Here is a 23504-nt window from a genome sequence, read left to right as displayed (position 1 = left end):
TGACATTCAGATACAAGAAGCAAGAGAAGCATGAGAAGGTAAACAGGGAAAAGAAATCATAAGGAACTTATCAAAGTTGAACTATTTTTTTTTGAAGCAATCAGAGTTGAGTGGCTTGTTCGGGGTTGCATGGCCAGTTGTTGTTTCTGGGTGTGGTGCTGGGTGTCTGGGCCCGGATTTGATCTGGGTCGTCCCGGCACTGGAGCCGGTGCTCTTGCTCGCTGAGCCACCTGGCCAAAGTTGAACTATTAACATTCCTACATGGAAAAACAATAATTGTAACCTATGAAACTTTTCTCAGTAGTTGAAGGGATTAGAAATATATATGTCTTTATATGAGGGTATGCGGGCATATGAATACATATGTGAATGTGTATATATACGTTTACAGGTATACATAGATAGAGGGCACGGGACCAATTTAACAGGAAGGGATGATACTTAAAAGGTGAAATTAAGAGGTGAGAGGAATATAATGAGAGGATATGGGGAGAGACAGAGTGGGGCAAACTATCTCATACAGAAGAGGCAAGGGAAAATGGTTACAATGGAGGGGAAGAATAGAAAGGCAAAAGGGAATAGGTCAACCTTATTCCTATTGAATCTGGCTTGAGAAGGGAGGGAAATACACACTAAATAGGGGATCTCATCCTCCAGGAGAATAGGGGGGGAAGGGGATGTGAGGGGGGATGATGGAAGGGAGGGCAGGCTGGGGGGAAGGGAAGTTGGAAGCACCCACTTTTGAAAAGGGACAGGATCAAAGTGGAGAACAGAACAAGTGTGAGGTGGGATAGGAGGGAGGGAAATATAGTCAGTCTTTTATAATACATCTACTATGTTATTTTTTTGCATTAGCTACACATGTACAACCTATACTGAACTGCTTGTCCCCCCAGTGGGGGTGGGTGGCAGGGGGAGGGGAAGGGAATGAATCTGGAATTGAAAGTTTTAAAATCAAATATTCAAAAATATATATATATATATATATATATATGTGTGTGTGTGTGTGTGTATACTATTATTAATACCATCTTACATGTAATTAAGAAAAAAGATATACAGGCACTGAGGCATAGAGATCCATTGTAAAAGTTGAAACGGGTATGGGAGAAAATATGGGAGAGAGCAGATTGGAGGTGGGGATATCCTGTGGGACTGCTGTTTTGGAGGGATGGGTGGGGGTAAAACGGGGAGAAAATTTGTAACTCAAAATCTGGCAGAAACGAATGATGTAAATCAGCAGTTAATAAAGCATTTACATTAAAAAAAAAAAAGGAATACTACATGGTGATTCCACTGAGATTTGTCTTCCTCAATCTCCGTAACATGTTCATCATGATGTGGTTGAAATAGTCAAGCTGTGGATCTACTTGAGATGGTAGGGTATAATTCTCATCTTTTTAGTTCTAGGCAAAACTAACACCTCCTTGAATAGTGTGCTTTCAGAATATCTCCATTGATCCCCATGGATCCTAGCAGGAAGTGCTAGCACATACTACCAAAGTTTTCTGGTTCCCAGATGGGCATGCCTCTGAATATCTTCTGAAATGGTCAATCACCACCAAAATGTGGCTTTATGTTCCTACTGTCTCCTTTCAGAGACAAAAATCTCCAATTCAGATAAATTGCAGAGTCATTGTGGCATGGTCATGAGTCCTGGCCTTGTAATTGGAAGACCTGGATTTTAAATTCCAGCTCTGTCCCTTATGACCTGTGTGACCTTGAGTCATTTCCCCTCTCTTGGCCTCAGTTTTCTCATCTTCCAAGTGTATAGAATGGACTAGATGGCTTCTAAGGTCCCTTCCAGCTTAGAATTCATGGTCCTTATGCTACTTATATGCTCCAAATATGTTGTGAAGTTGATAGTACTTTGCACACAAAAAGTGCAAGTCACACTTATTGGTGACATTTGTGACCATCTTAGACCAGTAAAATCTGTTTCTTTTTAGCTCTAGAGGCCTCTCGATCCATATGTCCAGAGACATTATGTAAATCTTTTGATACCATAGATCAATATGTGGTAGATGGCACCCACTGTTTCCTGGGTAACATGGGGGATCTGTTACAGTCCAATACAATCCTCTGTTGTTCAGTGCCAATTTCTGCCATTTTTTCAATAGTAAAGTCCCTTTGAAAGACTGAAATGAGTTCTCTGGCATCACTGCTTAACTGCTTGGCTTGTATCACTTCTTACAGCCCTTCATCAGCCATCTGCTCTCACCCCCAGTCATATACAGACAACTGAGGCAAAGAAAGTTGGGCCAAACAAGTGAAGTCACATATGCTGCTGGCATGCTGTCTAGTGGAAGTCCCAGACTTCTAACTGTACTACATTTACTTGAGGTCCAGCTCCCTAGGTGTTGCCTACAGCATCCACTTCTTAAGTATCATCATAGCTTCAGTGTCATGTGGCCTGGCAGACAGGATCTTTAGAGCCCTCTTTGGTCAGTAGTGTATGCTGAGTTCATAGTTGGCTTATGCTGCTGCCTGTCCATGGCAAACAATATTTAACTTGGCACCTTTCAAAATATAAATCAGAAGATTGTTGTCCATTCATATTTGCAACTTCTCTACGTATTCATAGCTCTGGAACTTCTCAGAGCATGACTGGGAAGACCTAAGTCATTTGGCTCTGCTATCTCTGAGGCCTTCACCCTGACCATTTCCTCCTATTGCTACTCTTGTTCCACCTTCCAAACTGGACCACTAGAGTTCATTCCTGGGAGGAGCTAATCTATTCTGCTTTGCACTTTCTAGAATCATGTGTCTTCATCTTTACCTGCACCACTTTCTGCCCTACTGCTCTTGCTCCCCAGTCTAAACTGGACTATCAGAGACTATGCCTGAGAGGACCTAAGATTCTGGGCATTGTCCTCTTTGGGACTTGGATACAGCCTCATCTTCAGCCTGACTATTTTGCCTGAAAGGAGCTAAGACTGTTGGCGCTCTTCCTCTTGGGACTTGGTCTGCCAATGTTTTATGCCACTGTTGCTATTGCTTTACAAATTGGACATTGTTGATTGATTTGGGTCATTTTGCTAGCTGATCTGACGCTTTGATCAGCCTTTCTTTATGCTTATCCATGGTTTTCCCAAAGACAGTAATATCATCAAGGTGCACTTGCAGGTAGTTCATGTCTCCAGCTACTTTTATTAATCTTTGAAAAGTGGTGTACCTTGAGGTATGTACTCAAACTGGTAAAATCCAGCTGGATAGACGTAAGTCATCTTTTGCTCATCTTCTACTGCAGGAATCAGGTAGTAGTAAACTTTGGTAGGAGCATTATCTACCAAGGTCCCCCTTGTGGGAAGCACATTCTTTCCCCAAAAGGCAATAAAACCATCTCTGAGATTTGATTGGTCCAGAGGGCTACGACTGAAGGTGAAGTGACATTCATACAGCTTCTTATGGACATAAAACAGAACAGCCCATGTGAAAACAGTGCCATTCAGACTTGATGCATGTCCTGCAGCTGCTTGAGTCATAAAACCTTGCCCTTCTTATCAGATGACTTTCTATATGAAGATGAGGTGGGGTGATATTTGCCTTAGCCAAGTCCTCTATTCTCTGAGTGTCCTTTCCATGCTAGGGCTAAGTAAACCTCATCATGTTAACATCTAAATGTCTCAGGAGTGTCTCATTTCTTTCTAGTCTCAAATCTGAACTACAAGACGAGCCTATATCAGACTTATCTATTATGCTGGCCCTGGACAAGTGCAATACTGAGAAATGTTGACTGCCTGACACAGTTCGGGGCATCTTGAACTCTTAGCATGCTGTACTATGCCACTTTGGTTCTTTTGCCGAAAGTCCAGTATTGTACACATTCTTGTATCATTTTCCATTCTTCTTTGCTAACACCACTAGGTGATGGATATTGCTGGTGGGCTCTATGATGATGCCATTGGCCCCATGTTTTTTGAGTAAGCTTCTGAGGTCATCCATCATAGGAAAAGGGATTTTCCTATATCATTTCCAGCATGACCCAGAGTTGGTAAACTGGATAAGAAGTGTAGGTTGCTCCTCAGGCACATCCCACATCCCACTCATGCTGTGAGAACATACCTCTCCTTTTGCTAAGCTTCTGTCTCATCCATTTATTCCATTCTTTAGGTAGCATAGAATTAACAGTCAATTTTTAGAGAATCATTTTTGAGACTGAAGAGCTAGTACTTTTGTGATGTTTGCTATCATCAACTGTCTTTGTTTTTCTGTAGACTTCTGCATAGGTTTCCCTAGATGATCAAAGCAGGCACCTGATAGGTCTTGACTTCTTGTTTGCATTATCCTTAGAACTACCTTATTTGGTTCCAATTCACTTTCCCATTGACACCAAAAATTTCCTTGAGAAATTTCAAATTCACCTAGATATTTCCAATACAAGGGTAGTTTTGAGCCTCTGCAAAGGCTAATTTGAAGGAGACAAAAATTCCATTATAATTACTGTTACCACTATTTTGAGGCTTTGTATATAGTAATTACTTTAAAGTGCTTTTTCATTCATTCACAAACAAGGGAGCCTAGTCAGTAATGCTAAAGATTATTAGCCTTTATTATAACAGATACATTTTAGATAAGGATAGGCATAAAGACTAACATGAGACAGGATGGGGAGGTTGGGGAGATGGAGGTCAAGGGAATGAGGATTCAAGGCAGAAGATGTACCTGGATCTCAGTAATCTGAGACACAGGTATACAATCAAGTGTCAACAGAGAAACATTCTGAGTTAGCCTGAGGCTTTTGTGGTGATATTAGGGACGTAGGAGAAAAAATATTGATGATTTTGCAAAGGCTGTCCTCTATACTCAACACCCAGGTTACATAAAACTCTCATCACTCTTGATACTTTAGTAGCGGAATACTTTCAATCTACTCCTCCCTAAGGGTAGTTCAGTACAGTGGGTTAGATTCAGGGGTTTTATAGAGTGTAAGGTCTCACTTAAGAATTTGTTATTGTTTTCCTATCTCTAATGCTTCAGACAGGGAGACATCAGGGATTGGCTCTAATTGCCTTATCACATGAATACCATCAGATATGGAAGGCCTAAGACAAGGGGCAGGGCAGAGATGCTAGGGTGATGTCTCCACAGAAAACTTATTGCACACTAGCCCTAGGAACCTAAAAGATGACCATTAAACCTGAGATTTCTCAAGCTGCCAGTGTTGCTCATTTGTTCATTTATGTCCATCTCTTCATGATCCCATGTACACCAGGCCCTTCTATCCTCTACTATCTCTCAAAGTCTGTCCAAGTTCATGGTCATTGTTTCCATGATGCTATCTATTCATATCCTCCTCTGCCATCCTTCTTTCCTTTTGCTTTCAATCTTTCACAACATCAGAGTCTTTTCCAATGAGCCTCATCTTCTTATTATGTGCCCAAAGTATTTAAGTTTCAGTTTCAGTGTTTGAGCTTCCAGTGAACAGCCTGAATTAATTTCTTTAAGCATTGACTAATTTGATCTCCTTATTGTCCACGGGACTCTTAAAAGCGTTCCCCTGCACCAATTCCAAGTGTTGATTTGGTAGTGCTCAGCTTTCCATATAGTTCAGCTCTCACAGCCATATATTGCTACTGGAAAAACCATAACTTTGACTTAGAATGCTGTCCAGCTTTGCCATAGCTTTCCTTCCAAGGAGCAAGCATCCTTTCATTTAATAACAATGATCTTTAAGTGCAAGAATATAAAATCTGACACTGCTTCCATTTCTTCTCCCTCTGTTTGCCCAGAAGTGATGGAACCAGTTGCCAGGAACTCAGCTTTTAATGTTGTTTCAAGCTGGCAAAAGCTCTCCTCTTTCACCCTCACGGAGAGGCTTCTTAATTCCTCTTCATTTTCTGCCATTAGAGTGTTATCATCTGCATGCCTAACATTGTTGATATTTCTCCTGGCAACCTTTAATTCCAGCTTTTGATTCATCTAGTATGGCATTTTGCATGATGTACTCTCTATATGTGTTAAATAAGGTGACAATATACAGCTTTGTTGTACTCTGTAATGGTAACAGGGATTTGAAGATCTTCCCTGCCCCTTGTATTGGCAAGCAAACAGGTACTTAGCACTTTGTTTCAGTTCATGATTGTATCAAGTATTAAGATCCAGAACTTGTGAATCTCACAGTGGGATGAACTTGCTGATGTAACAGGAAGGGGTAGAACAGGGAGGAGCTAATACCATATATAAGGAAAAGCCCAAGCTGACAGAGGCCAGAACTTCTCAGCATGGAGGCTGAGGAGCAGAGGCCCAGGCTGGAGAGAAAAGAACTGAGAAGAGAACTGAGAACTAAGAAGTGAACTGAGAATTGAGAAGAACTGAGAAATGAGAAGAGAGGAGAACTAAAAGGAGGCATGACTGTGGTGCTGGTACTTTGTCTGTCTGTTTTGAATTTACTTTGTCAGATTCATCTGCTATTAGAGGACATGGATGTTGTTGTTGTTACAGAAGCCCTGGGACCTCACTGCTGGTTCAGAAGCCCTGAAAGAGGATTTTCTTGTTGTATATTTACAGAAATCCTAGAGGATGGTCTTACTGATGTTTTAGAGGTCCTGGAACTATAATGATGATTTGTGTTGATTCCTCAGATTGTGTTATTGGGTCTATGTTGATTTCACAGGCAGAAAGTGAATTGATGAGGATGCCAGCAATGTGTATGAATGTTATTGTGGCTTTGTTAAGCTTTGTCTTCCCAGGAACAGAAACTGTGAAGGCCTCGAGGTGGACTAGACACCATGAGTTTCAATATGGAAGAGGAACCATGGAAGCTGAGAGCCTGCCTTGAGTCAAGATGAAAAGACCTCTTCTTGGGTATTTAATGCAAACTGAGAAGATCATGATTTTCTGTGGCCTAGGGGTGTAGAACTTTGACCTTTACATTTAGATGATTGAGTTAAGGACTTCTCCAATTAAGAAGAAAGAGGACTTAAGGGATTAAAAGGATCCCTTTTAGAAAAGTTTCTTAATGCACAAAATAGATATCGCATAATATCAATTTGCTTAATCTATATTTTATTTTAAATTATCTATATATTTTCTCTACTACAAAATAAATGCTTAAAAAACAAATGACTCATGAATGTGCATTAACAAGTGTTTCAATCTCAAACAAAACATCACCTATTATGTTCTACTGGGAGGTAGACAGCTGTGTGGGACTGGGCAACAAATATTCCACATTCACTTTTAATCTTCTTTTTCTGAGCAGCTCATGATGTTCTGAACTTCTGATTGTTCTGATATCATTCCTTATTCTAGAATACCAATGCATGCTTCTCAGCCGGAAGCTGGTATGCATACCAGGATCCATCACTCTTGCTAGAGAGGTAAATGTGTGACCTCCAGTCACATGCTTTTTTGGTTTGTAGTTTTTCAGCTAGGAAAAATACATTCTAGTTAGTTGTGTACACAGGACACTCTCCAAGTTATTCGGCAAACATTTATGATTTCACAGAAAAGGCCTCAAATTTTACAATCAAATTAAAAGGTCTCATAATAATTACATTAGTCATACTTTTCTTTCATGGATTTTCTGTCATCACTGTTAAATACCTATGAAAATACACATTCCATAAAGAAACTAAAATGATGATCATCTGCCAACAAACACATTTTCCCTTATCTCCCTCTAAAAAAGAAAAGAGGAAAGAAAATTACATTCATGGAATAGTATATAGCTCAGTATTTGCAGCTGTTAATTGACTAAACTGTCATAGAGAATTAGGCAGATGGGAAGGACCTCAGAAGTGAAAAAATTATGACATACCACACTGGGTACCGGAAAAAAAAATACATATTACCAAAAAAAGTAAAACTACAAAAGAGGATTGTTCTTGGTCTTAAAATGTGTTACTGATGTATTTTGTCTGTATATCATAGTAATTTCTGAGACAACTCCCCACAGTGAGCCTTATCTCCTTAACCTATAGTGAACTATCCCTTTTGACACAAAGTAACAAGCAAAAAAAAATAAAGAAAGAAGAGAAAACCAGCTCAAAGAACAGAAAAAGTAATGGCAGTATGAAATACATGTTTCAAGAATTAGCTAGGGATGTTTTAAAAAATATAGAAGTTGAGAATCACTGTTCTCATTAAAACTTAATAGTTGAATTAATTATATTTTCTATAGCAATAGAAAAAGAATACATAGCTTTGTTTGAGAGATACAAAAAGTGACCCAAGTAACAGACTCCCTGAAAATCAGAATGAACCAAACAGAAGTTAATGACCTCATGAATAAATTCTAAAACAAAGTAAAAATTGAAAATTAAGGAAAATAAGATAGCATAAAACAACTGATTTGAAAAATAGATCAGAGATAATTTAAGCATATAATTACTCAAAATTCATGAAAACTGACACTCTACTCTCACTAGCCCCCCCCCCCAAAGTCACAATAAGCAGGTTTCAAAAAAAATCATGATTTCAAAGGACAGATGAAGAGTACTGTCTATCTCATGATTTAACAGATGACAAACTAATGTGCAGAATGAGTCCTGTATTTCCTTTCAATGCTTAAGGGAAGATTGAAGGGAGAAAAATTAATAGTTAAAAAAAGTTTTAAGAAATCATGAAAGAAAACTATGTGGACATATTAGAACAACTGGGAGAACAGTTTATAATATAATAGTAATATTGTAAAAATGAACAATTCTGAAAGACTTAAGAACAAGAAATAAAGAGAGAAAAGTGAAAATAAAAAGAACCCATTAATCATTTCCTGAAAGAAATTTCAAACTCAAAACTCTGAGAAACATTATTGCCAAAATCGGTTTCTGGATCAAAGAAAAAAAATGTAGAAAGCAACCGAGAAAAAAATATTCAAGTAAGGAATCACAATCTGGTTAAAGTCAGGACACAAAGCAAAGAGAAAATAAAAGTATAAGATAATAGGTGTAAGTGCAGTATATAATGAGTGATCATAACTGAATGGGAAGAACTCAACCATAAAATGAAAGAAAATACTAAAAAAATAGAATCCAATACTTTCATTTACAAGAAAGTCAACAAACAGTTACAATGAAGTTTGAGCAAAATCCTTTATGCCTCAGCTAACCTCAAAAAGGGCAACTAAGTGATACAGTGGATAGAGAGCCACCCTTGGTATCAGGAAGCCTCCTCTTCCTGAGTTCAAATATGATTTCAAACACTGACTGTGTGACCCTGGGAAGGTCACTTAGCCCTATTTGTCTCAGTTTCTTCATCTGTAAAATTGGTTGGAGAAGGAAATGGCAAACTACCCCAGTATCTTTGCCAAATGGGATCACAAAGAGTTGAACACACCTGAAAACCAACTGAATAACAACAACAACAAAAAACCTTTGGGAAAAAAGCAGGGGTAGAAATAATGATTTCATACAAAACACCTGCAAAAATTTAAAAGAAATAAACAGGGAAACTATATTTTGCTGAAAAGAGCCAGACAATTTTTTTTTTTTTGCTTTTTGGAGGGCAATTGGTGTTAAGTGACTTGCCCAGGGTCACACGGCTAGGTTTGTGTGTGTGTGTGTGTGTGTGTGTGTGTGTGTGTGTGTGTGTGTGTTAAGTGTCTGAGGCCTGATCTGAGTCCAGGTCCTCCTGACTCCAGGGCTGGTGCTCTATTCACTGTGCCACCAAGGCGCCCCAGAATAATTTTTTTTTACTTTTTGGAGGGCAATTGGGATTAAGTGACTTGCCCAAGGTCACACGGCTAGTTTTTGTGTTAAGTGGCTGAGGCCAGATTTGAACTCAGGTCCTCCTGACTCCAGGGCCAGTGCTCTATTCACTGCATCACCTAGCTGCCCTGACAATTTTAATTTTTAACATAAAGACACAATTGGCATGGCATTTAAACATTTAGAGGAAAAGATAAACAAGTTATTGTGAGAAATAGTAAACTATGATAATGAGGATCTTAAGTACATGCCTTTCAGAATTAGACAAATCTAACCAAACATAAACAAGAAAGAAGTTGAGGACTTGAATAGAACCTTAGGAAAACTAGATATGATAGATTTCTAGTGATTATTCCATAAGAATTGAAAAGAGTATGCATATTTCAAAGCTGTACATGACACCTTTAAAAATGAAGTATGTATTAAGGCATTAATTGTGAGGTTTTCACCTCACAAACAAATGCAGGAAAGTAGTATTAAACACATCCTTTACTGGCTACAATGAAATAAAAATTATATTCAATAAAAAGGATTACAAGTCGACTGAAAAATAAAGAACAAATCATAAAAATGATAGAGAATTCCATTTAAAAAATGACAATAAAAAGACAAACAAAGCAGTAATGGGGGAACATTTACATTTCTAAAGGCATCAATGAAATGGACACAAAACAACAACAAAAATATGATCAACATCAAAATCCTGAAAAACAAAGCAAAGAGTAGCAAAAGAAATTTTGAAACACCATTAAATTCATAAGTAAAACTAGGTGCTATTAAAAAAAAACAATAAAATGGATAAACCATTAACTAGATAGCTAGGTAGTGCAGTGGATCTTGAGTCAGGAAGCCCTGAGTTCAAATTCAGCCTCAGTCAGTAGTAACCATGTGACCCTGGCAATTCACTTAACCTTGTTTGCCTTAGTTTCTTCTTCTATAAAATGAGCTAAAGAAGGAAAAGTCAAACTACTCTAGCATCTTTGCCAAGAACCCCCCAAGTGCATTTGCAAAGAGTCATACATGACTGAAACAACTGAACAACAATGAAAATTTGATTGAAGGAAAGAGGAATACTAAATTACCAATATCAAAAATTAAAAAAAGAATTCATAGCAAATGAAAAATGAAGAATAATATTAGAAGCTTTTGCTCAACTATACATTAGTAAAACTGTCAACATAAATGAAATGTATAAATATTTATAAAAATATGAAATAAAACAGAATGAGAAATTGAGAATTAAAAACCCCAATCACAGAAAAATAAATTGGATAAGCAGTAAATGGACTCAAAGGAAAAAAAAACCCAGGACCAAATGGATTCATGTGAATTCTATCAAACATTCAAAGAACAATTAATTACAATATTTTGTAAAAGTAGCAAAAGTACCTTCTATGATACAAATAAGGCCTTGGTACCCAAACTAAAGAGAACCAAAGTAGATCAATATACCTAATGAACATTGAAGAAAATTTTTAAATAAAATATTATCAAGAGTTTGTGGCAACATATCACAAAAATGAAACATTATTACAAGACTGCATGGTTGGTATAGTGTTAAGAAAATTATAAACAAAACTGACTAATAACAAAAATCATGTTTAGATCAACAGACAGAAATGCTTTTCACAAGATACAACATCAATTTCTATTTAAAACAACAATAAAAGTAGAAAACAAATAAGTGTAACTTTATTTAATGTAATAGCTGGCAACTGAGGTGGTCCCCACCAATTAGGGAAAGATTGAGCAAATTTTGATATATGAATATAATGACATACAATTATGCTCTATGAAATAAAGAAAGAGATGTTATAGTTTCATAACTAGGAAGACTTGTATGAACTGATGTAAAGTGAAGTGAGCAAAACTGGGAAAACAATTTGTAATATAACAGCAATGTAGTAAAAATGAACAATTCTGAAAGACTTAAGTACTCTGATCAATGTATTGATTGCTGCTTCCAGATGATTGATCATGACCTCATGGCAAGGAAGTGATGGATTTATATGCAGAACGAAACACACATTTTTTGATACGATCAATATAGGAATTTGTTTCTCTTGACTATGTTTATGTGTTACAAGGTGTGCGTGTGTGTGTGTGTGTGTGTGTGTGTGTGTTTTAGAGATGGGAGGGTTAAAAAAATTACTTGATAAATAAATAAACAAATAAAACTTTAACCCCACAGCTGGATTTGGAATAAGAAGTCTTGGTTCAAATCCCAACTCTTCTACTTACTATATCTTCCTAGGTAGTAAGTAGACCTTAACCTGTATAGGTTGTGGTTGTCTTATTTGTAAAATCATAGGTTTGGACTAAGTGATCTCTGTTTCTGTATAGCTCTAAACTAATTATCTTACTTTTCAGTTATACAAATGTGTTAAGGTAGTTTACATTTCATTGTCTGTAATGCATTTTGAAGTCCTACAAGAAGGAGCATTAAAATATAATATTAAAAGTAGCTGTTATTATTTCTATATTACCTTGTATTAAGCAAAGACAACATCTGTAGTGGACAGAAACTCCAAAATGCTATTCCAATATGTAGCTGTCAGCAGAAAAACATTTTCAAAATTTCTATAATGACCTCATACCTGGAAAATTGACCCAGATTATAGAGAAGTTTTGCAATTCTAATGATCCACCTGTCAATACCATTTTCCATTCTAATCTCAGGAATTGTATCAGAATCAAGTTATTAATATTCATTAAGGTAAAGGAGATCAGAGTGACATGACAGAAATATTTCCTATCAGATTGAGAAGGAAATGGGAAATCATGATGCTATAGATTAACAGGACTGGAAAGGTCCTAAAGTACCATCTTTTGCATTCTGTTGCTTCCAGGCAAGATAAAATCAAAAGCATCCATCACAATACATAGAAAGAGATCTTATCTTTTTGATAAAGTTTTTTTTTTATTTTTTAAATAGCCCAAGACCTTCAGGGATAAAATATAAAGATTAAATGAGAGTCCCTGAGTCTCAGTTTTCTCATCAGTAAAATTAGAAAGCTGGACTAGATGAGCTCTAGGGTTCTTTCCAGTTTTAAATTCTAGAATTCATTATGCATGCATACAATATATATGTAAGTATGTGTGTGTATTTATGTATACGTGTGTATACACATATATGTTTGTGTACATATATATTTATGTGTGTATGTCTATAAGTTATAGATAAGTTCCTTATCTATAGGGGAAGGATAGTGGGAGTTGCCACAAGTAACCCACACTAATGAAATCACATATCTAGATCAAAAAAATACATATGTAACAAATATACGTATATGCAAATGCCTATCTAACCACAGGGGCTGAAGCACTTGCCCATTTTCTATTCTGTACCCAGACTTGGAGGTTGGACCAAGTTCAATCCCAGGAAGCCTGTTTTCTGATGAAAAAGAGCTCTTTCTTTTCCCACATGTTGGCTCATTAAGTCCCTCACCCTGGCTACCCCAGGGATAATTTTAATTATAATAAACTAAATGGTGACTCAAAAGTCCAGGAGTTCCCCAAAAACAGAGAACAAAAGAGGTATTGAAGACATGATATGAATTGGGTATGAGGTGATTTATTCTTACACATATACACAAATGAAATGTGAAACAATAAAGACTGCTGACATTAACAAGATTAAGTAAATTTACAACTACTATTACAATGTGGTGGGAGGATAATATTTAAATCTCATCAGGATAAAAAGCAGTTTTTCCAGGATTGCTAATTTGGTATTTTACATTTCACCTGGGCACCATACTATCCAAACATTCTCATTACTTATCTGTTGATTCATTGGCTTGGGTCAATCCTCTGGTTTATGGCCATCCTGTCTGATGCATCGCCTTCCTTTGCCATCCTACAAGAATAACATTGGAAAAGCTAAGAGACCTCCTAACCCTTTGAACTCACAAGGTCACTTCTTGGACAAGTCCATCTTGAGGTAACTCTTTGGTGCCTACTCAGAAAAGGAAACACAAAAGAGGCAGCCCTAACCCAGACTCAAGCAGCACGTGTGCTCTACACAACATGCTCATAGTCTTATGGAGATCAAGGCAGGGGAATGGAGCCAGCCAAGCCCTTTCCCACTGGAATCTTGGAATGAAGCTCAAAAATAGTCTGCAATAATCAGCTGGAAAGGCTGATTGTATCAGCAGCCAATTAGGGAAACTCAAACTTTGAACCTTTTAGCCTTGAATCATATCATGGCCAGAAGCCTGCTCCAAAGCTCCCTTTGACAACAAGAAGCAGGCAGGGAGTATCTTTGCATGCTCTGTACAATGCACATTACAAACACACATCCCACTAATGAAAAGACAATAGAACAGAAATATTGATGCATATTTTCAAGGAAGCATTATACTTAAGACAGAGAAACACTATAAGATGTATTATTAAATCCGACTAAATGAATGAAATTTGATAGAACAAAAGCTTTTCTACCTCTACTCAGGGTTGTAAAGGAAATTAATTAGAATAAAGTGATGAACAAGATGAAAAATGAACATATTATCTAATAAAATAGTTTAAAATTAATTTACATGCATTTTCAGAATAAAATAATTTCTGTTTTTGTTATGTTATACATTCATTATGTCAGATTTTTAAGAACATCTGCTCCAAAAAAAAAAAAGAAAATCTGAAAGTTTTTTTCAGGTTTGTTATAGTTTCATAACTAGGAAGATTTGTATGAACTAATGTCCATACCAAATCAAAACTGAAACCTTTTGATTTAGAATCAGAAGTAGTAATCATTGTTATACAATGTTATATTATATTTTGTATGTAATGTATATTATATATTATTATATATATAATATATGTATAACATTAAAACAATGTTATACAACTACTATCATCTATAGGCTGTTTTCCTATCTCTATTTCACTTTCACTTTCAAAATTCTTGAATGAGTAGTCTACACTTACTGCCTCTGATTCTCTGATACTACCTCTCACTCTCTCCTCAGCTCCTTGGAATCTGACTTCCATCTTCAGTTATACAGAAATAGCTATCTTATTGCCAGATGAATAAGATAATCCTCCCCTTACATATATTTACCCATAAAGCTGCATCTTTTTCTCACTACCTGATCTCTATTCATGGCACCACCATTCTCTGATTTATGCATGCTTGTATCCTGAAAACTATTTTTGACTTCTAATTCTGGGTTCCACATATCACAAATCTCCTAAATCAATTCCTTTCTCTTATTTCAGTATATGTCTTATCACCAGAGCTATAACTATGACTTTTTGTATTTGATGCAAGAGGCAAGAAAAGCACCTTTTACTGAAAGGAAGCCAGAGACCACAGTATACTAAGCAGAGGCAAAGAGTTAGAATATAAGAACTCACCCTAGTTGGGTCACCTAGTAGTTTCTAATACAAACCAATGCAACACAAATTCATTAAGCTCACACTTGCAAGGCATTGTGCTAGGCACAGGGAGCTTCAAAGACAAAATGAAAAAGTCACTGCCCATGGGGAACTTATATTTTACTGAGGGTGATGGTGATGGCACAACTTGTATCTTTCCCTTAAGACTCACCTTCCTTCTAACTACCCTATTTCTATTGAAGGTACCATCATCCTTTTAGAACCCACGTTTGCAACCTTGGAGTTGCCATTAATTCTTCATTCTCCCTTCCCTCCACTCCAAGGTTCAATCACTTTCAAATTCTATTCAATTTTCCTTCACAAATCTTTTACAATTATCCCTTCTTCTTCCCTAATATAGCCTAGTTCAGGCCTTCATCATCCTTACCTGGGCAATTGCAAAATCTTCCAAATTTGTTTCCAGTACTAGTCTTCTAATCTACCATTAGATGGTACCATACCACAGTACCACCTTCTAATCTACCCTCCACTCAAATATTCACTCTCCATACAACTGCCAAATTGATATTCTGAAGCACAGACCTGATCATGTAATACCTTCACACAAAAATGTTCAGTGACTTGCCTCTAGGATCATATTCCAACCCCTTTCTTTGACTTTTGAAGCTTCTAAAAATCTGTCGCTAGTCTATCTTTTCCAGATTTGTTTCCTATTACTCCCTTCACACACTTTCTATCCTAACCAAACTGCTCTTCTTGCTGCCCCTTAGAAGAGTCTATCTTCTTTCTCTGTGCCTTTGCTTAAGCTATCCTCCCGTGCTTTGAATGTTCTTCCTGCTCACCTCTCCTTCTTGGATTCCCTAATTCATTTCAAGACTCAAATCAAGTACCACCACCTATACAAATCCCAAAATTTTTGGATATCCCCTGACTATTTTTGTCCCTCTTCTTCCCTTTACCCCTCCTCCCGCATTACTTCGCATTTATTTATCTGTGTATATATTGAATCTCCCCAATAGAATATAAACACCTTGAATTCAGGAACAATTTTGTTTTCATCCTTATTACCCTAGTACCTAGCACAGTGGCTGGCACAAACTCAGGGGTTAATAAGTATTCATTAAGTTGAATTGAATTGAATTCCCTTATTTTACAAATGAGAATACTGAGACTTAGAGAGATGAATTGACTTGCCTAAGCTGACATGTACATGGCAGAACTGAAATGCAAACCCAGGCCCTTTGAAATCCAACATTTGGAACTACAGTTTGCTGTAACTCTTCTTCATTCATATCCTAAGTTATTTTACACTCATTAGCACCTCATTAGCACTTCCAAAAACAATTGCTCAAAGGAGTCACCACTAATGGGACACAAGCTTCCTATTTGTGTCTCAGTAAAATTAACAGTGTTATGGTGGGATATGGTTACACCATATGAATGGTATTTTTCCATTAGTCACGACCATAATACACAGAATTGTCTTTATTTGGGTATAGACAGTGGTTTACAAATAAGATGAGCACCACTACTTAGCCCTCTCCAAGCCACCCACTTTCCAGCTTCCATTTGTCTCGAGCTGAAAGCCACACCACTATCATTCATGGTAATAACATGTCAATCATTTGCCCTTTCTTGTTCAGTTGTTTCATCATATCTGACTCTTCATGACCCCATTTGGGGTTTTCTTGACAAAGATACTGGAGTGGTTTGCCACTTCCTTCTCCAGGTCATTTTACAGATAAGGAAACTGAGGTAAACAAGGTTAAGTGGCTTCTCAGGGTCCCAGAGTCTAGTAAGTGTCTGAGGCCAGATTTGAACTCAGAATCTTCCTTACTCCAGGTCAAGCTCTCTATCCACTATTCCAGCTACCTGCCCTCAATTGCCCTAGGACTCCTTGTAACTTCCCTAACTAAAACATCCTTCCATGTTCACCACTTTCTTATATATGTAGTTTTTCCCTATTAGAATGTAAGCTAATGTCAGAGGGTATCTTGCTTCCATGTTTTTGTACCCCTAATGCTTAGCAAAGGACTTGGCACATAGTAAATGCTTAATGAATTTTTTCATTAATCTATAGTCTTTATATGGAAATACATTCCATATGATATTGAGAATTTTTTCTCTTAAATACTGCCATACTGTCTCGTTAGAATTAAAATTTATTTGAGAAAATATAAAATAGTATTATGCCCATAGGCAGTGCTTATGAAACAAAAAAGAAGGGTTCTCTTGGCATGTCAACATGTACAAAGAATTAATCCATCCAAAATCAAAGTGATCAGTTTATTCAGTCCAATAGCTGGTATCATTACATCATAGATTTTGATCTGTCAGAAACTTCAGAAATAATTCAATCCTACTCCTTCATGACACAGATAAGGAAATTAGGCCCAGAGAGGTTATCTGATTAGTATAAAGTCATAGTATAATATAATATAAGGTCACTAACAGAGGCAAGTTTTTTTTTGTTTGTTTGTTTGTTTTGGAGGGGGAAGGATAGAGCAATTGGGGTTAAGTGACTTGCCCAAGGTCACATGGCTAGTCTTTGTGTGTATGTGTCAAGTGTCTGAGTCCGAACAGAGGCAAGTTTTGAACCCAAAACACTGACACCAAATTTAGTGGTTCTTGCAATTTCATCACTAACCTGACTAAATTTGATTGAAATTGCCATGTTGATGGCTTACAGTCCCAGGGGTAGGGAACATTTGGCCTTGAGGCAACATGTGGCCCTCTAAGTCCTCAAATGCAGCCCTTTGACTAAATCCAAATGTCACAGAATAAATCCTCTTAATAAAAGGATTTGTTCTGTAAAACTTCTACTAGATACAAAGAAAAACAACAACAGTACCTCCCCTCAAGGAGCATATATTCATTTAATAGAGGAGATGACATGTAAAAAACTTGGTACATAAAACATATATTTGTATATACATGAGGACACATTAGATAGCAGATAATCCAATAGGGAAAGGAAATAGATGCTCAGTGTAGACTGGAGAAGGAGGACTAGAAAAATCCCCCTGTATGACATGGGATTTAAGTTGGGTTTTGAAGGAAGCCAGAGAAACTAAGTGGCAGAGGTAAGGGGTTAAGCACTGGAGATAGCCAGTGCAAAGATATGGAGAGGGAATGTTATATTTGAGGAACTACAAGTAGACAACTATAGATGGTTCACAGAGTGCCTGTATGTATAAGGTGTAAGTAACCTGGAAGAACAGGAAGGAACCAAATCATATATAATCTCTAAATTCCCAACAGAGGACTTTATATTTAATCCTGCAGGTAATAGAAGACCACTAGAACTCATTGAGTAAGGAGGTGATATGGTCAGACCAACATTTTATTTTATTTTATTTTATTTTTGGAGGGGGGAAAGCAAGAAAACTGGGCTTAAGTGACTTGCCCAAGGTCACACAGCTAGTAAGTGTGTAAAGCGTCTGAGGTATGATTTGAACTCACATCCTCCTGACTCCAGGGTCAGTGCTCTATTCACTGCACCACCTAGTTGCCCCATCAACATTTTATTTTTTTTAATTCGCCATGGCAACTTTAGAGAGTGGCGAGAAATTGAGACCAAAAGACCAGTCAGAAGGTTATTGAAATAGTCTGGCAAGAGGTGATGAGGTCCTGAACTAGGCTCATGTCTGTGTGAGTGTCCAAGAAAGACACATGCATGAAGGATGCTGTGAAGTCAGAAACAAGATCCAGCAACAAATTAGATTTGTGGGGTGAATGAGAGTGAAGAGGTAAGGATGACACAGGTCGCAAGCCTGAGTGTGCAGGATAATGGTGGTGCCCTTTACAGTAATGGGGAAGTTTAGAAGAGGGGACACTTTTTAGGGGGGAGAATGATGAGTTCTGTTGGGGGACATATACAATATACCTTACTCATAAACCCTGCTAATCCCACAAAAAATGTTCATAGATTGCATCAAAGACTTCTGAGTTTCCATGAAACACAACATGTATACATAATACCCTATAAATCTTTAGGAAGAGTCTTAATTGCTGAAAAATCCATCCTTCACAATATTACCTGGAGAAACAACAAAAGACGGAGAAAAAAATTAGTGTGCAAATGAAAGAGATGGTTCATGCCATTGGCCTCAACTTCCACTTGCCATAGGAATAAATCCTGCCCAGCATGTTTGAGGGTCAAATATGTTCACTTGTATCATTGAAAAAGTGAAGAGTTCTCCTTTCTATAATTGCTGTCCAGGGCCAAATATTTCTCACTATTCCACTGTAGCTCAATAGGTGAATTCAGTCAAAACCACCTGACTATGCACCTGATATTTTATCACCAAATGATGAATGAGCCTTCTCTTTGTCTCTTCTTTACCCAACATGGTTGGTTGCAACAACCTAATCCTAAAAAGTCCTTTCAGATCTATTTGTATTATGATTCAAAAAAACGTTTCCATATAATTCAAAGTGCTCTTTGACTAGGTTTTTCATTTCTTTTTTTTAATCTGAGACCTGTGGCATTAGAGCATACTCTGGTGGCCGTCAAGTACAGCAAGTATTCAAGGTTACTGGGTTTGCTAGAGCAACACATTTAAAGAAATAAATTCCTTGTTTGGGCAAAAGGTTATTCTTGCCTCCTAATGGTATAGGATCTTAACAGAAGTTGCATGATCTTTCCAAACCTCACCATTCTCCTCTCAGAAAAAAATCAAGCTACATTTTCTTCTTCCTTTAACCAAGGCAGTGTTCCATGCCAAGAACAAACAAACAAGAATGTTTATTTTAGAACATCCTGAACCCCTGACCCAGCTGGGGTTTAGTAAAGTTTTTTGGTTGTTGTTTTTTTCTTAAATCAAAACTATGTTTAGATTTCCTCTTCAGAAAGATTATGTTTAAATATGATAGAAAGAAGGGGGTAATACATATACATGTAAAATTTACTTAAAGTAAATTTTGTCCACTTGTATCAGTTTTATTACAAACCCAAATGAACACCATTATTAGAAATAAGTAAAAATCAGAACCAGTTTTACATGAGAAAATACTGTTCAGCATGCTATAAGCCTTACTTAAAGTCTTCCCCTTGGCTATCATGTATTATAATGTGTATATACAAATACATAAACAGTATATATGTATATTTATATATACACAAACATCATCAAAGAGAATATGTATTATATATAATAATACTTGCTCAGAGTGTACATATGCATTCATGTATATGCACATACACACATGTATTGTGTGGCTGTGTGCATACACACATGTTTTATACATGCATGTATGCATGCATATATATTTATATATACATATCTACTACACTTGCTCAGAAATTGCCTGTTTGAGGAATATGACCACCTCTGTGTCTACATAGAAATAAAGTGGTCCACTTGGTTTTAACAGTAAATTATACTCTTAAAATAACACAAACTGGAAACAAACAACACATACACACAAAATAAAAAACTTTTTTTTAAAGCTAGAAGCTTTGTGTTCTATTGTATTCAGGCTTAAAATATGGAACTATTTAGAATGAATTAAAGAGATTATGTTTATTTGATTTCAGTTTATCTCAGCAAGAAACACATTTTCCATACCTCTTTGGAAGAACAGCAGGTCAAATGACACATTTGTGATTGACTGTTTGAAATATTTCAGCCACACCACAGGTTGCACCTGACCTGAAAGCAGCAGATTGACCTAACAAAAGCTTATGTTTTAAATGTTCCTACAAGAGCCTTTCTAGGCTGGTCATGGGCAATTGTCACAAACTGCTTTTTTAAAATTTCTATCCTATGACACTAATCAGTCTAATTATATTTCTAACCCAAGATTTTGGACCATAATTAATTTACCACAAATGCAAACATTGTGTAAAATCATTGTGCAACTTTTACAAACTAAATAGTTTGCCTCAAAGTCACTATATCCTTAACTGCAGAACATTTCCCAACATATGTATGTTTTTCTTTTATTTTAATGTTTATACTTTTTTTTGTCTGAAATCATTTAAATAACAGTAAAGAGATTCTTTTTTCTCTTGTCACTAAAGCAAAGAGTGGAGCAAGATTAGATAAAATGGAGATCAGACGTCCAAAAATTCAATATATTTTATTAGAGTAAATGAAAATCATATGCTTATATGAGGGCTATATGATTTCCTTGTCAAAGTGAACTTTTCACGCTACAAATGCCTAGAGAAAACAGTTGAGTAAGTGCTACTTCCAATACTTAGTCCTCTAAAACCTGTTTTATTCATCTTCTTTGCCCTCAGGTCTTTATAAGCTATAGGGAAAGATGTATTTAGCTTCCCAAATACTAGAACTGCTGGTGCAGAACACTGCTAAATATCAGCAGCTGTCCTATGGCACCTGGAGCTATAAAAGGAAATCTTACAAAAGATTTAGTTGTGAAAAAGATTCCTTTTCTCCACACATCTTGGGTGTATATGTTTTAGGAAATGCAAGAATTCCAAATTTATCCAACTCAAAGGAAGACATTCTAACAAAGAGAACAGATAGGTTCACAGGAAACTAAATGAAGAACTACATCTTTCGAAACAGTCTTTCACTCTCTTTTAAAATAATCACTCCCAAGATGGTGGAGTAAAGGCAGGTATTAACTTGAGCTCTTTCAAATTTCTCTTCAAACAACTTTAAAATAACACCTCAACATGAATTCTGGAGTGACAGAACCAACAAGAGGACAGGGCGAAATAATTTTCCAGCCCGAGACAACTTAGAAGGTGGGCGGGAAAGGTCGGTCTCACTGGAGCACAGGCTGCACAAGCCAGCAGCAGGCCTTGGAGGTGACTTCCAAAACTCTCAGACTATAGACCATCCCTGCCATAGACAGTAAGGAGATCAGACAACTGAAAGAGATCACAAGGAACCTTTTGCTGGCCCTGGGTGTAGGATTCTGTTGCATTTCCCATATGTGTTTCTGGGTCACAGTCCCAGGGTGAAGAAAAGCACTAGCACACCAAGGCATTTAGTCACAAGAGAGTGGAATCCTGGTCACAGTTCTAGAGCAGAAAAAAGTGCTTGTGGTCACTCACAGACCAGAGCAAAGGCCAAAAGAGCAGTGACCACATTCTCCTTAGACCATACTACCTTGCAAGAACTGAAAATCTAAAGACTCCCAGAACTGGTTCTGAAAACAGAAAAAAAAATCCTGAAGCTTAAATCCGTGGCCCCTCCACCCCAGGAACAAAGCCTAGCTTTAACATAAAGTTAAAAGTCAAGAAATAGAATGAGTAAAGAAGCAAACAAAAAGAGAAGACCCTAACCATAGAAAGTTACTATGGTGACAGGGAAGATCAAAACACAAACTCAAAAGAAGACAACAAAATCAGAACTGCTATACCTAGAGTCTCAAAAATGTGAATTTGTCTCTGGTCCAAAAAGAATTCCTAGAAGAGAACAAAAAGAATTTTTTTAATCAAAAAAGAGAGAAAGAGGAAACATTATTAGGGAAAAGAAATGGGAGTGATACAAGAAAATAATGAAAAAAAGAGTCAACATTTTGGTTAAAGGAGGCACAAAAAAAATAATGAAAAAAGTCAACATCTTGGTTAAAGGAGGCACAAAAAGGAGGCACTAAAGAAAATAACACCTTTAAAAAAGAATAGGTCAAATGGTAAAACAGGCACAAAAAATTTACTGAAAAACCAAAATTGATCAAATGGAAAAAGATGTATAAAAATTCACTGAAGAGAACTCGTTAAAAAGAACAACTAGCCAAATGGAAAAGAAGTGCAAAAGCTCACTGAAAAAAATAATTCCTTAAAAATAGAATTGAGCAAATGGAAGTTAATGTCTCCGTAAGATATCAAAAAACAATAATACAAAATCAAAAGAATAAAAAATAGAAGAAAATGTGAAGCATCTCACTGGAAAAATTATTGAACTGGAATCAAGAAGAGAACACTTAAGAATTATTGGACTACCTGAAAGCCATGATGAAACAAAGGGCCAAGACAAAGGGCTCAAGAAATTATCAAAGAAAACTGCCCTGATATTCTACAACCAGAAGGTAAAAGAGAAATTGAAAGAATCCACCAATAGCTTCCTAAAAGAGATACCAAAATGAAAACCTCCAGGAATATTATAGCCAAATTCCAGAGCTCCTAGGTCAAGGAGAAAATATTGCTAGCAGTCAGAAAGAAACAATTAAAGTATCATGGAGCCATAGTCAGGATTACACAAGATTTAGGAACTTCTACATTAAAGAATCAGAGGGCTTGGCATATGATATTCTGAAAAGCAAAGAAGCTAGGATTATAACCAAGAATCACCTATCCAGCAAAACTGAGTATAATCCTTCAGGGGAAAAAAGGACATTCAGTGAAATAGATGATTTTCAACCATTCCTATATACACACATATGTGTGTATACATGTATATTATATATAAATACATATATATCTATATAAAGGTATGCAGAGAGAGAGACAGACAGACAGACAGACAGAGAGAGAGAGAGAGAGAGAGACAGAGAGAGAGACAGAGAGAGACAGAGAGAGACAGAGACAGAGAGAGA

This window comes from Petaurus breviceps, unplaced genomic scaffold (genome assembly GCF_028583685.1).
Source record: "Petaurus breviceps papuanus isolate PSGF00001 unplaced genomic scaffold, PetGlider_PUasm1.0 189, whole genome shotgun sequence".
Lineage (NCBI taxonomy): Eukaryota > Metazoa > Chordata > Mammalia > Diprotodontia > Petauridae > Petaurus > Petaurus breviceps.
The sequence above is the reverse complement of the archived record's forward strand: the minus strand, read 5'-3'. Positions refer to the sequence as shown.